This window comes from Salvelinus sp. IW2-2015, linkage group LG15 (assembly GCF_002910315.2).
Source record: "Salvelinus sp. IW2-2015 linkage group LG15, ASM291031v2, whole genome shotgun sequence".
NCBI classification, from domain to species: domain Eukaryota; kingdom Metazoa; phylum Chordata; class Actinopteri; order Salmoniformes; family Salmonidae; genus Salvelinus; species Salvelinus sp. IW2-2015.
The window spans coordinates 48324500-48337321 of NC_036855.1; the positions used below are offsets into that span (position 1 = coordinate 48324500).

The following is a 12822-nucleotide window of genomic DNA, read 5'->3' on the forward strand; positions in this document are numbered from 1 at the left end:
AGGTTTGAAGGTAGGCCTTAATAAATACATCCCAGGTACACTCCAATGACTCAAATGATGTCAATTAGCGTATCAGAAGCTTCTAAAGCGCATTTTTTATTTTCTGGAATTTCCAAAGCTGTTTAAAGGCACAAGTCAACGTTAGTGTAGTAAAATTCTGGACCCACTGGAATTTGTGATACGTGAGATATAACGTGAAATATCCTTGTCTGTAAACAATTGTTGGAAAAATTTCTTTGTGTCATGCACAAAGTAGTATGTCCTTCGCCGGCCTTGCCAAACTATATGATTTGTTAACAATCTTTTGTGGAGAGGTTTGAAAAAACGAGTTTCATGACAAACTTTCCAACCTAAAGTATGTAAACGTTCGACTTCAACTGTTAGCTCCAGAAAGGGTTGAACCTATAGCGGAACCTTTTTGTGGTGCTATATAGACCTTTTTGGAATGGTTCTTTATGACCTTAGAAAAATATTTTGTAGTGAGCACTTTGATTTTTGTAGCACAATACAGAATGCCCTTTCGAGAAAAGGGTTCTATATAGCACCAAAAGGGTTCGCTATGGTTAAAAGCCAAGGAGGAACCCTTTCTGGTACTATTTAGACCATTTATTTTTTATAAGTAGTCATCTTTACGTCTTTAAATGTGCTTGTAACCAAAATGTCTCTGGGACATTTTAAACATATTCAAAACTCTTGTACATGCTCTGTCTATGAGGCTGTTTAGTTAGGTTATAATTTTAAATTACGACAAAATACAGTCGCAGAGGAGAGCCAGTAGTTGTTAGCCCAGAGCTCAATCAGACAAGTGATATGACAGCCCAGTACAGGAGGTAAATCGCAGGGATGTAAGCGTAGGATTTGCCTCTCTCTCACCAGGGCGCCCCGGGAAACGAAGGGGCCGCTAGTCGAGAGGGCGTAGCCTGGACCGAGAGAGGCCCGGGCACAACCGACACACGACAGGGCATGAGCGGGGCACTATTAGCAGCCTTCCCATATTTGTATTTTTCGTGGGATAGTCTGCCATCTTTCAGTTCCGCGCGACATTGTTTTGACAGGGGAGCATAGCTCTCTCCTCAGAGTTCCTCTTGAGCGAGAGAGAGAGAGGAGGTTAAAACTACTTGTAGGACATGGGCTTGTGAGTACCGGACCACACTTCTGAGGAAATGGAAAAAAATCCGTCCACTGCTGAGGAACTAGAAGTTTAAGTGCTTCATTTTGTTAAGGAGGATACTGGGGGATTTGCGAACTATCTATTCCCGACTCGTACATGTAACTAGATAGAATCTTGGTATTGCTGAGATCCTTGTATACGCATGTATATTTCTTGTGCTACGCCGTTGATGTTACGACGACCTCTATTTCCTAACTGATAGAGTCATAATGTACCACAGTGGGGTAGATGCAAGACTCATCCTTCCGAAGTCCCTTTGTGGAAGACTACTACCTGTGATTGGTTATCTGGTCTCTGTGACATGAGACCTCACACATCGGTTCTCTCCTGCCGCTGCCCCGATGCACCGCCCAACCCCTGTCCAGGCAAGCCTCACTGCTCTCAGCCCGGCTTACAGCTCCTACGAAGTAGCCAAACGCAACAGATGTCTCTGTGCTAGCTTATCGTATGGTTTACGTAGTTCTTGGCACCGTAACCCCCACCAGCGTTACATCTCCCACGAGCAGCAACTCCCCCGACGACGCTTAACTCCCGCACCAGCTTAGTCCAGGGCATCACCCCATTTTAGCACCTTTAAATGGGAACTCTGTTCGATTCCAAAGTGACCCTTTCCCGATGCTAACGAAGGCTCTGTACAAAAAGGTGACTATTGGAAATGGGCTCGCGGTTTGGAGAAGCCTCGCTGTTTGTGTGCTTCTCTGAGTGAGCGCTGTAGGCGTGGTTCAGTGTCGTCCTGCCCTTGGCTAGCCCGATTGGACTTAAAGGACTCGTGGAGGAGACTGATCCACTAGGGGCATAAACAGCCCTCTTCCTCTACATGCCTACTCCGGAGCTGCAGTGGGGATCTGTTCCATAGGCTTCAGGCTACATTCTTGGTCTGTTGGACTTTGAGTCTGAAGATTTGCAGCCCTATTCATATTCTGGATGCTATTTGTCTGTCGTTTCCCTGTCGGTTAGTCATGCCCTTTTGCCCCCGCGCGTACACGTCGTATACATGTGTTTGGGGGTGTAGGATCGCAAGTCCTGCTTTCCAACCTCGTTCTTCAAACTGCTGAAGAGGACTAAACCTGTCCTCGCAGATCACTGCCGCACCTGCTCTCACCACTCACCCTCTTGAAATGAGCTGTGTTGTCAGATCGAGATGCTGGAGTGCTCACAGCGTCGCAGATGCAGTGAGGAGCAGAGTGAGGTCTTCGGCCGCCTCCTCATCCATGTGCAAGCCCTACCTCATCAACACATATCTCCTCCCTGCCCTTCGAAGGTGAGAGACCATCTTCTCTTCTCTCTCCATTCCACGCCCCTGCGGTCGACGTAGCCTCTTCTCTTCTCCTCCTCCATCTCACCGCCCGTGACATAGAACCTCTCTGTTTCTCACTCCTCTCTCCACCCTGCCCTTCGACGTAGACCATTCTTCGCTGGTTTCTTCTCCTTGTTAACAGAATCCTCTCCGTGTCTGTTGGTTTCTCATGTAGACGTGCGTCTTCCACTTCATCCTTTCAGTCACTCCTCGCCCGGCTTCGTTACATGTTATTCTCTCGCTATTCACTTCACCTTATCCTTAGATCGTCACATTATTTGTGACTGAGGTTTGAGTTTAGCATTTACCTTTTGTGGGATGGTTCCCCTGCTCATTTTGTTTTGCCTCCTCATTCTCCATTTTAGCCACTTAGATTATGCTGCAACATAAACTGCTTCAGCTCAAATCTTAAGAATTCGAACTACATGTCCTACTACAAAAGTCCATATAGAACCTCACCAATCCCCAGGCACCTCTACTTGATAGGCATTGTAAGTCATTAGACTGAGATGATGGTAAATTGTCTAGTTATTTGTTTCAAATGATACAAGTCTCAATCATTCTATGCGTATTCTATTTCAATGACCGTGCCCTAAGAATGATTCTAACGCCAACCATACTGGTTCCCTGTTCCCCCAGCTCTTCACTCCCTGGCTGTCCGCCGGGCTCCACGTCACACTACCCACGAAACATCAAACAGTCTCCGGACAAACAGAAAGACCACCAAACTCCCCTCGCTGTCTGGTTAGAGCCACACCTAGCTAGCAGCACGAAGACACCTGTAGTCCAACCCCATTAATACTTAGCATTAAAAAACTATGTGAGGTCCAACAGACCCAAACCCCCCAAATACCTCACAAAAATTGATTACTGAACATCCAAACAATAAACGAATAACAAATATGTACATAACATATAGAAGTATAACCCAGTAAATCAAAAGATAATGAAGTATCTTCCTAGATAGTACCCTACATTGAAAATATTCGTCAGAAATAGTTATTTAATGAATTTTAACCCCTCTTTTCTTCATACTGGCACATCTCGCCAGCCCTCACATTATAAAACCCTGACAAGACCTACAAGATAATATCCCCCACACCATCACGTTCACCCCTCGCAGTACCCACCCTGAACCCTCTGCAGTCCCATCCTGGTTACAACCCACCTCACCCTAACTCGTCTTCAAAACATACCTTCTTACCATTATTTGTTTTTTTCACCATGCCAGCACGGCACCCCGCTCCCATAGTAGTCTTGCCCCTGGTCTCAACAAACGTTTCGAGTGCACTATCACAGCCTTTTCTTAGAGCCACCAGGCCCTGTTATCTTTAATAGCCAGCCCATCCCACGTAAGTCTTTAATTGAGCCAACCGCCATACCCCACTTGTATCGTAATAGCCACCCAGGCCATTTTATCTTACCAGCCCAGCCCATTTTGTATCTAAGTTCCAACCACCGACGTTTTCTGATGACCAAGCCAGCCCTGTTCTGAAAAAAGCAATATGTAAATCCACCCACACTTATATGCCTATCCAAACCTTCACATCTTCACAATAAATCTATGTCACACCAACAAATAGCAATCTTGTTCAACTGCAAAAAATCAACCTTCTGACACAAGCATCAAAGTAAATAGAAATTCATGCAACATCGCAACCCTGCAATACATCACGTTCAATTTTTTGCCAACTTAGAGAGAGAGAGAGAGAGAGAGAGAGAGAGAGAGAGAGAGAGAGAGAGAGAGAGAGAGAGAGAGATGCAGGTATGCAGAGTTTCAGGTTATTCCAGCCCAAACTACCACAACCAGCTTCAATAGAAATAATCCCTTATATTGAGTTGTCCATTTCCGAGGCGGAACTGCAGACCTGCTGGTAGGTTAGCTAAGTGGAGTAATGGAATGTTGTAATGATAGACTGACATTCCTTAGGGCACCTTCCCTCCTACACATACCTCTACACCACACTGTCTGTTTACAAACACATCTCAGAGAGGAGAGTATATGCAGTTCACTCTAGTTTAAACAGAGGTGGTTTGGTTTGACTATTACCCAAGATAAAGTTCAGGGTGATTGTTACAAGACATATTAATGTTTGTTTGACTATATGTTATGTAAAGATGTAAAGTTTAAATTTGAGAGTGCGAACGTTGTCAGATGCCAAATTCTTTTAATATAATCAAAGTTGTATACCTGCAAACCAAATGAAATATATGTGACTTTAAAATGAAAAATGGCAGAAGACTAGTTCTCTCCTGCTAATTGAGTGATATTGCAGAGGTAGTTAAAGTAGGTTATTTTTTAATTATTATTCTTTATTTATTCAGGGAAACCCCATTGAGACCATGGTCTTATTCACAAGGGTGCCCTGGTCACAACAATACAACAACCAACACAATGTAAAACAAAACCTCAGAGTAATCTCAAGAGTTAACCAACCCAGTCAACAAATCTGGTAACTCGTGTTTTTACACTTCAACAACAAAGTTGGAAACTTGTGTAGTAAAGCGTTGTAAACAAAAAGTGAATAGTGAAGGGATCTACGGTTCTTTAATGAGGACCAGCCAACCTTTTTGATACAGGATGCATTGATGATTATTAAAACTGTCACCTGTGATAAAGCAAAGGGTGGTATGGTAGACGGCATCCAAAGACTTAAGAGTAATCGCTGCTGCACACTGGTAAATTATGTCACCATAGTCAAGAACTATCAGGAAAGTTGACAATACAATCTGTTCCTGCTGTTAAGGTAGAGGCAAGATCTATAAAAATAAAAAAGCCCACTTTAAATCAGTATGTTTTTTTAAACGTTAAATCCTGGTCAATTCGAAAGCCCAGATATTTATAGGCGGGAACCCGATCGATGGGAGAACCAGTCAATTAATAAATATGTAGTCCATCTGAAACATTTTTGAGAGAATTAGAAAACAACATATGTTTCGTCTTGCCCACAATAAGTACAAGTTATAAACCAACCAGGCCATTTTGTAAGGCAACAAAGTCAGATTGCACCTCTGACAACACCTGGTCTTCAGGTGGGGCAATGGCGTACATAACAGTATCGTCTGCAAACAGATGAATATTAGAAGTTTTAACATCGACCAATAGTATTTATATGCATCATAGCTTATCTTCCCAGACAAAGAAGAGTACAATATAAGTGGGCACTGAGTTTTAACCACAGACCGACAACAACCTGAGGCAGAATCACACAACCCCTTTAACACAAACACAAGAACAGTGATTTGCCATCATAAAAATAAGAAAACTGTTACAGTAGCTTAGTCATTTCATTGCACCCATGTGATACAGCAGCTAACGTGTGCAGGTTAGATGTTTCTAAATGCTACTTTCTGTGAATTAAAAACCTTTTCCAATATAGCCCCGACTCTTGAGATTGACAATGTTTTGGTACGGCAGTCACCAACTGAAAGCAGGATTTGTGGTCAATTTCAAATCAGTCAAATAAGGAAACTAGCACAACTGTGATTTATGAAAGGTTCTCATTATTTATATTATTTTCAAGAAAGTATTCAAATGTATTCCAAGGGCTGGGTTTAATAGAGTTGACTCCAACCCTTGTTGAGAAGTCAAAATTGCTCTTGTGAATGTCTCACCTGTCTCCATGCAGTAAAGCCACGACATTCTGATTTACATCAGACAGAAGGAAGACAAACCTGCTATTACAACAGAGTTTGAGGTTTACTCTTACTTTACCAGTTGGTTTAGACTTCCTTTCAGTTGGTTGCCCGACTCTTCACTTCGATAAGTTCAAGTGGAAAGGAAATCCGAGCACACAAAAAGTCAAAAAGCTGTACGTTGAAATATGTAACGAGTAGTTGTAGCCCAGATCGGGGAGAGCGCAGTGAAATGGTGCTCTGGAATGCAGCCCTCCCAGGCACACTGTCAGACCGAAACTGGAGCTACACTGGTTCAGATTCTCTCTCTCTCTCTCTCTCTCTCTCTCTCTCTCTCTCTCTCTCTCTCTCTCTCTCTCTCTCTCTCTCTCTCTCTCTCTCTCTCTCTCTCACACACAATGAACTCACTCTGTGATCTAGCCTTGCTCCTCCTTCATTGAAGGTAGTAACAAAGGGGAATGTTTTCATTCTGACTAACACACACACATTCCAGGCTCGTTGTCGTGTACAATACCATCCTCTAGAAACCCTGATGGTGATTAGCAACTCTCCAGGTGTCCCAGCCAACTGATCCTAAACAACTCCAGCACTCACAACAGACAAATAGAGGCAAAGACATACACGGCACGCACGCACGCACGCAGCAACACACACACACTACACACACACACAACACACACAACAAACACACACACACACACACACAACCAACACACACAGTATTGTAGCATACCTTGTGGGGACATACAATTCAGTCGCCATTCAAAAATCCTATTTTCCCTAACCCTAAACCTAACCCTAATCCTAACCCGTACTTTACCCTAACACTACCTAACCCTAACCCTAACCCTAACCTAACCTTAACCTTAACCCTAACCCTAACCCAAACTTTATCCTAACTAACCCTAGCTCCTAACCCTAACCCTACAACTACACCTAGCTCCTAACCTTAATATTTTACTTAATTCTAACCTACACTAATTCTAACCTTAACTCCCCCTAGAAATAGCATTTGACCTTGTGGGGATAACAAAATGTCCCAGCTGGTCGACTTTTGTTCGTTTACTATTCTTGTAGGGACTTCTGGTCCCACAAGAATAGTTAAAACGTCACACACACCACACAACACCACAACACCACACACACACACAACACACACACACACACACACACACACACACACACACACACACACACACACACACACACACGCACACACAGACTCTCTCACTCACACGAACAAAAATGATCACACACTCAAAATAGAATGGACTTTCATCGCAAGTTTAATATTAATATGTAATGGAATTATATTAAATGCAGTAGGACTTCAATGGTTTAAGTTCTGGAATGAGCACATTTGAAACTCAAGAAAGGACAACTGTGTCACTCCTTCTATGGGGCAGTCATTGAAATGGCTCTGAACCAGAATCAATCAATACCAATCAACATGCATTACAGTTGTTTACAATCGCTAGGACCCATTTCTCAATACTTAGGTCACTTTCTCAAAACTCTTCACACAGTGAGCATAACAGCAGTCTATGTGGGCTAAATTAAGGGTCAGTTTTCATTGCTTTGGCACCAAATGCATTCAATGACTACATCTTTCAATTTTCACGAACTCTTTTCTCGCTCAGATACAACCACCACCAAAACTCTATGTACCTACAGGGCAATTTGCACATGTTTACATACTCTTTTCAAAACTGTTAAACTTAAGTTCAAAACCTAAAATAACACATAATTGTTAAAGTGGCTGACAGAGGAAGAAGGGTGGCTGGGAGAGGGAGAGGGAGAGGGAGAGGGAGAGGAGTACGTACACGTGGAGGAAGATCAAGAGCTGTAGTCTCAGATGAGATTAGGGCTACTATAATTGATCATGTAATAAATCATGTTCTATCAATGAGAGAGGCTGGTCTGCAACACTCAACAGTGGCATCTATTCTGAGAAAACAACAGGTAAGATGTGCATTCTGCAAGGGCATCTGACTGAACTGCACATTACAGAAGTAAATTGAGCAAAGCCTCCAAACCTACTTGTGTGTAATTGTAATTGTTTTTGTCCTTCTGCTTAGGACCCAACGGTTACCTCCTACAGGCGGGAGAGGTAGGATTTTCACTGCTGTGCAGGAAACTGCAATCGTTGATATGGTCATCAGAAACAATGGCATAAAACTCACAGAGATTCGGGACGAGTGTTGGCAGACAATGTAAGCATAACAAATATTTCTGGAGTCCTGAAACAACATCAAGTCAGGATGAAGCAGTTGCACACTGTCCCCTTTGAGAGGAACTCTGAACGAGTCAAGCAACTCAGGAACCAATAAGTCCAGGTAAGATGACTATAAAATACAGAACTGGTTTTGAACAGAACCAAACAGGGCAGAGGCACACAATGGCATGTTTCAAGGTATAATGTAAACTACCGTAATAGCCTAACTCTTATGTTGCCTTGTGGATTTATTTTAGAGAGTCATGGAGATTGAAGCCAGGCAAACACCCCACATATTCATCTTTGTGGATGAGGCTGGTTTCAACTTGGCCAAAACACTGCGGCGAGGAAGGAATGTGATTGGAAAAAGAGCCACAGTGGATGTCCCGGGCCAGAGGGGTGCCTACATCACAATGTTTGCAGCAATATCCTCTGATGGATTGCTGTTGCACAAACCGCTAATTGGGCCATACAACACAGAGTGTCTCATTTCATTCCTGGGTGACCTCTATGGAAGGGTTGTGCCAGGTGAGGAAAGGGTTGCAGTGAGGCGAAATCGGCCAACGTTTGCAATTGTATGGGACAATGCGGCATTTCACCACTCCCGTGCAGTCACAGAGTGATTTGCAGCCCATCCCAGGCTGATGTCACTTTTTCTCCTTCCTTACTCTCTATTCCTCAACCTCATAGAGGAATTATTTTCCTCATGGAGGTGGAAGGTTTATGACCACCATCCACATGATCAAATGTCCCTCCTGGACGCAATGAATGCTGGATGCCTGGACATATCTGCAGAAGATTTCCAGGGATGGACCAGGCATGCCAAAAGATTATTTCCTAGGTGTATTGCCCAAGATGACATAAGATGTGATGTGGATGAGAACCTGTGGCCAAATGCATAAGACAGGGTTGACTAGTATTGCTTCTGTATATGTATCGGTAGATGGTGTATATACAAATTATTGTATTTTGGAATCACTCGATGCCATAAAATGCCATAAATCATATTGAAGCATATTGCATCATGTCTGATACATTCCTGTAACATATACTGCAGTGAATTCTAAAAAGTAGAGAGGTGTCATTCTTGTTTTGTGTAATGTAATGCTACCTGTTGTTAGTGTTGTTTAGGTCATTGTTTTATGAGTGACAACGTGTGCRTGTTGGGTGACAACCTTTGCTAGTGTTATGGAAGAACGAGTTGATTTGAGACAAGTATGAAGTGTTTTGGTAGTTTTAGAGCATTTTGAACGTCAAATTAACTGCTGTGCCAAGCTGAAAGTTAGTTAGGAGAACTGTGTGAAGAGTTTTGAAAAAGGGACCTAAGTATTGAGAAATGGGTCCTAGCGATTGTAAAAAACTGTAAGACATCATTTAGAAAACACTGGCACTTTGGAGAAAGACAGTGCAGAAGAGGGAGAAGACGGGCTAAACAGAGGAAGGTCATGTTGGAGAAGATGTCGGGGGAGATGAAGAAGAGGGAGGTGGAAGTTGGGAGAGGAGAAGAGGGAGGCGGTTAGGAGCGGAGAGGATGAGATGGAGAAGAGGAAGGGGGAGGTGGAGAAGAGGAAGGCGGGCGGTGGAGAAGAGGGAAGGGGTAATGGAAAAGAGAGGAGGAGGTGGTTGGCAAGAGAGGAGAAGATTACAGAGGAATGGCAGCAAGAACAGCAAGAACATTGAGAGAGAGAGAATGGCGAAGTCAGGAGGGTGAGAGATGATACAATGAAGATTTAAATTAAAATCTGGATACGGAGATGGAGAAGATGAGGAGGGTGGCAGGAGAGAATGTTGCAGGAATGGAGTGCCATGGATGCCATTGACTGTCTGAGGCAGAGAATCATAGAGATGGAAGAGAAGGAAAGAGAGACAAGATAGTACATATGGTAGAATACACAGTGACAGTTGCTGTCGGACTCTATGGCCCCCCACCTTTGACCTTAACATGAACCCTAATCTCTTCTATGTCTTGTTTTGACTTTGTTATAGAATTCAGAGGGACTTTGCTCCAACCTATTGGTGTTTCCCATTAGTGGGACCCCTTTCAGGGTTGGGTTCCAAGGGGTCCTCTTTTCACTGGAAGATACCGTACGACAAAAAAACAAAGAGATGTCTTTAAAAGGTGACATGGTAGCATTAAATAATCAAAACAACTGCAGATCCTAAAGTGATATTGGGTGTTAGTGCCTTTATTTGACCACTAGAGGGCAGCCTCTTATAGACTGAGGAACATTGATGACAAATCAGGGATCAAATGAGTCCATAGAATTAGGAATTAGAATACTTGTTTAATAGGATCTCCATGTGAAAGTCATTGTAGGAAGAATGCAAGTTTATATCAACCACTTTAGCATAACAGCCCTGCTACAGTTACTATATTATGGAATGTAATAAATGATTCTCTTCGGTTATAGTCACAGCCATATATATTCCCTCTCAAACCCATACTGCGACGGCCCTCAAAGAACTTCACTGGACTTTAAGTGGAACCACGTATCCTGAGGCCGCATTTATTGTAACTGGAGGTTTTAACAAAGCAAATTTGGGAAAACATTAACAAAGTTTTATCAACACATTGACTGTAGTACTCGCGCTGCTAAAACACTTGACCACTGCTACTCCAACTTCTGGGATGCCTACAAGGCCCTCCCCCGCCCTCCCTTCGGCAATTCTGACCATGACTACATTTTACCTTTGTGGCAGGGTCTACAGACAATCATGGACTACAATGGGAAAACTAGCCACGTCGCGGACACCGACTACTTGCTCCAGAACAAGATAAACACCTTCTTCGTCCTCTTTGAGGATAACACAGTGACACCGACGCGTCCCGCTACAAAGGACTGTGGGCTTTCCTTCTCTAAGCTTGTTAACCCTCGCAAGACTGCCAGCCTAGACAGCATCCCCAGCTGCGTCCTCAGAGCATGCGCAGAACAGCTGGCTGGAGTGTTTATTGACATATTCAATCTCTCCCTATCCCAGTATGTTGTCCCCACATGCTTCAGGATGTCCACCATTGTTCCTGTACACAAAAAAAGCAAAGGTAACTCTACTAAATGACTATTGCCCCGTAGCACTCACTACTGTCATCGTGAAGTGCTTTGAGAGACTAGTCAAGGATCAGATCACCTCTATCTTACCTGACACCCTAGAACCACTTCCATTTGCTTACCGCCCCAACAGCCTCCAACACCTCCACTTCGCTGATCCTCAACACAGGGGCCCCACAAGGATGCGTGCTCAACTCAATCATCAAGTTTGCAGACGACACAACAGTAGTAGGCCTGATTACCAACAATGACGACAGGGAGGAGATGAGGGCACTGGTAGTGTTGCCAGGAAAATAACCTCTCACCCAGTGTCAACAAAACAAAGGAGCTGATTGTGCTTTAGGAAACAGCAGAGGGAGAACCCCCCTATCCACATCGACAGGACTGCAGTGGAGAAGGTGGAAAGCTTCAAGTTCCTCGGCGTACACATCACTGACAAACTGAAATGGTCCACCCACACAGACAGTGTGGTGAAGAAGGCTCAACAGCGCCCCTTCAACCTCAGGAGACTGAAGAAATGTGGTTTGGTACCTAAAACCCTCACAAACCTTTACAGATGCACAATTGAGAGCACCCAGTCGGGCTGTATCACCGCCTGGTATGGCAACTGCACTGCACTCCAGAGGGTAGTGCGGTCTGCACAACGCATCATCGGGGGCAAACTACCTGCCCTCCAGGACACCTACAGCACCCGATGTCACAGGAAGGCCAAAAATATCATCAAGGACAACAACCACCCAAGCCACTGCCTGTTCACCCCGCTATCATCAGAACGCGAGGTCAGTACAGGTACATCAAAGCTGGGACAGAGAGACTGAAAAACAGCTTCTATCTCAAGGCCATCAGACTGTTAAATAGCCATCACTACTAGTACATTAGAGGCTGCTGCCCTATAAATAGACTTGAAATCACTTGCCACTTTAATAATTGGAACACTAGCCACTTGAATAATGTTCACATATTTTGCATTACTCATCTAATATGTCTATACTGTATTCTGTCATATTTTACTATATCTTAGTTCATGCAGCTCTGACATTGCTCATCCAGATATTTATATATATTTCTTAATTCCATTATTTTACTTTAGATTGTGTTTATTGTTAGAAATTATTTGTTAGATATTACTGCACTTTTGGAGCTAGAAACACAAGAATTTCGCTACACCCGCAATAACATCTGCTAAACATGTGAATGTGACAAATAAAAGTGGATTTGATTCCAAAGTCATAATTTATCAACCTTTAAAAAAAATCTTTCTAAACATGCACTTACTGTTATTGAATAATCTGTAGCCTACAACTCACTCAGCTCTAATATGTAGCGAAATATCCTGTGAGTGTATCTGCAGGCGCTGTCCAGCTGGCATGTGTATGTATGTATGTATGTGTGTGTGTGTGCACATGTGTGTGTGTGTGTGTGTGTGTGTGTGTGTGTGTGTGTGTGTGTGTGTGTG

At 43.4% G+C, this 12822-nt stretch overlaps 1 protein-coding gene across 2 annotated transcripts in view; it reads right to left on the reverse strand.

Annotated features, from left to right (window-relative positions):
• The window catches only part of LOC111973656 (ras association domain-containing protein 7), a 25647-nt gene extending 19216 nt beyond the window's left edge, over nt 1–6431 (reverse strand). Inside the window, exon 1 of one of the 2 annotated variants that reach the window (XM_024001019.2) lies at nt 6184–6431. The gene's annotated coding sequence lies outside the window, so the exon portion shown is untranslated. Of the gene's footprint in view, nt 1–6178 lie in introns of both variants that reach the window. The other variant, XM_024001018.2, reaches the window with a different exon arrangement.
• Nucleotides 6432–12822: the final 6391 nt, after the last annotated feature.